General features: G+C 51.0%; 1 non-coding gene across 1 annotated transcript; it reads right to left on the bottom strand.

The window, feature by feature from the left end:
* Window positions 1–213: 213 nt before the first annotated feature.
* On the bottom strand, window positions 214–368 carry LOC143351275 (5.8S ribosomal RNA). Its single transcript, XR_013081632.1, has one exon. It is a non-coding gene; the product is annotated as a 5.8S ribosomal RNA (ribosomal RNA).
* Window positions 369–2,500: the final 2,132 nt, after the last annotated feature.

Below are 2,500 nucleotides of genomic sequence, written 5' to 3'. Positions count from 1 at the left end.
CGCAAACTTGCCAATAATATATAATATTTATTCTTTTTCGTACGTCCAGCGACAAACGCCAACGAAATACCCAAATTCTCGCTCGTACGTTGATACCTTTCTCTTCATCGACCCGGCTCCGAAACGTTCTTCGCCATCTCCCCGAAAGGAGAGGTAAACGACGGCGGGGTTAGGGAATCTGAGAACAACGCAAGCAGTTTTAGGACAAGTGAACGACCCTCAGCCAGGCGTGGTCCAGGAATTTTATCCGTGGACCGCAATGTGCGTTCGAAATGTCGATGTTCATGTGTCCTGCAGTTCACACGTTGACGCGCAATTAGCTGCGTTCTTCATCGACCCACGAGCCAAGTGATCCACCGTTCAGGGTAATCATATACAATTTACAATTTTTCTCTTTGTATTTAAAAATGCTCCTTGTTCTTTGCTTTAAAAATATTCGATGTTCGCACCTCCGACCAGCGTATCGACGGAGGATTGAACGCGCCATATCGACGACAAAAGTTTCTTTTTGTTTCCTGAATGACGGAAAACCATCGTTCGACGGCCGGGCGTACAGTACATTCAAAAGCCTTTGCGCGTGGCTGCGACCAAACGGGTATAATACACCCGTATATTCTTGGTTCCGAACAGTAACTTCACGCGCAATCGGGCGAACGCACGCGGCAGCGCCCATCGGTTGCTCGATGAAATCGATGCGATAAACTACAGCCTTCTCGGCTGGTCGTCGTTAGTCGCGCGAGCAACGGATGGCCGCACAATCGACGCGTCGTCGTTTGCGATTATTCGCCTCACGTTAGCCATGAGTATGTATATTATTCATTTACGAACGAACGCGGCAGCGTCCATCGGTTGCTCGATGAAATCGATGCGATAAACTACAGCCGTCTCGGCTGGTCGTCGTTAGTCGCGCGAGCAACGATGGCCGCAAAATCGACGCGTCGTCGTTTGCGATTATTCGCCTCAAGTTAGCCATGAGTATGTATAACATTCATTTACGAACGAACGCGGCAGCGTCCATCGGTTGCTCGATGAAATCGATGCGATAAACTACAGCCGTTTCGGCTGGTCGTCGTTAGTCGCGCGAGCAACGATGGCCGCAAAATCGACGCGTCGTCGTTTGCGATTATTCGCCTCAAGTTAGCCATGAGTATGTATATTATTCATTTACGAACGAACGCGGCAGCGTCCATCGGTTGCTCGATGAAATCGATGCGATAAACTACAGCCGTTTCGGCTGGTCGTCGTTAGTCGCGCGAGCAACGATGGCCGCAAAATCGACGCGTCGTCGTTTGCGATTATTCGCCTCAAGTTAGCCATGAGTATGTATATTATTCATTTACGAACGAACGCGGCAGCGTCCATCGGTTGCTCGATGAAATCGATGCGATAAACTACAGCCGTTTCGGCTGGTCGTCGTTAGTCGCGCGAGCAACGATGGCCGCAAAATCGACGCGTCGTCGTTTGCGATTATTCGCCTCAAGTTAGCCATGAGTATGTATATTATTCATTTACGAACGAACGCGGCAGCGTCCATCGGTTGCTCGATGAAATCGATGCGATAAACTACAGCCGTTTCGGCTGGTCGTCGTTAGTCGCGCGAGCAACGATGGCCGCAAAATCGACGCGTCGTCGTTTGCGATTATTCGCCTCAAGTTAGCCATGAGTATGTATATTATTCATTTACGAACGAACGCGGCAGCGTCCACCGGTTGCTCGATGAAATCGATGCGATAAACTACAGCCGTCTCGGCTGGTCGTCGTTAGTCGCGCGAGCAACGATGGCCGCAAAATCGACGCGTCGTCGTTTGCGATTATTCGCCTCTGGCTATCCGTGAGTATGTATAATATTCATATACGAACGAACGCGGCAGCGCCCATCGGTTGCTCGATGAAATCGATGCGATAAACTACAGCCTTCTCGGCTGGTCGTCGTTAGTCGCGCGAGCAACGATGGCCGCAAAATCGACGCGTCGTCGTTTGCGATCATTCGCCTCAGGCTATCCGTGAGTATGTATAACATTCATTTACGAACGAACGCGGCAGCGTCCATCGGTTGCTCGATGAAATCGATGCGATAAACTACAGCCGTCTCGGCTGATCGTCGTTAGTCGCGCGAGCAACGATGGCCGCACAATCGACGCGTCGTCGTTTGCGATTATTCGCCTCAGGCTATCCGTGAGTATGTATAACATTCATTTACGAACGAACGCGGCAGCGTCCATCGGTTGCTCGATGAAATCGATGCGATAAACTACAGCCGTCTCGGCTGATCGTCGTTAGTCGCGCGAGCAACGATGGCCGCACAATCGACGCGTCGTCGTTTGCGATTATTCGCCTCAGGCTATCCGTGAGTATGTATAACATTCATTTACGAACGAACGCGGCAGCGTCCATCGGTTGCTCGATGAAATCGATGCGATAAACTACAGCCGTCTCGGCTGATCGTCGTTAGTCGCGCGAGCAACGATGGCCGCACAATCGACGCGTCGTCGTTTGCGAT

The sequence above is a fragment of the Colletes latitarsis genome, unplaced genomic scaffold (genome assembly GCF_051014445.1).
Source record: "Colletes latitarsis isolate SP2378_abdomen unplaced genomic scaffold, iyColLati1 scaffold0115, whole genome shotgun sequence".
Taxonomy (NCBI): domain Eukaryota; kingdom Metazoa; phylum Arthropoda; class Insecta; order Hymenoptera; family Colletidae; genus Colletes; species Colletes latitarsis.
This window is presented reverse-complemented; position numbering and strand designations above follow the sequence as displayed.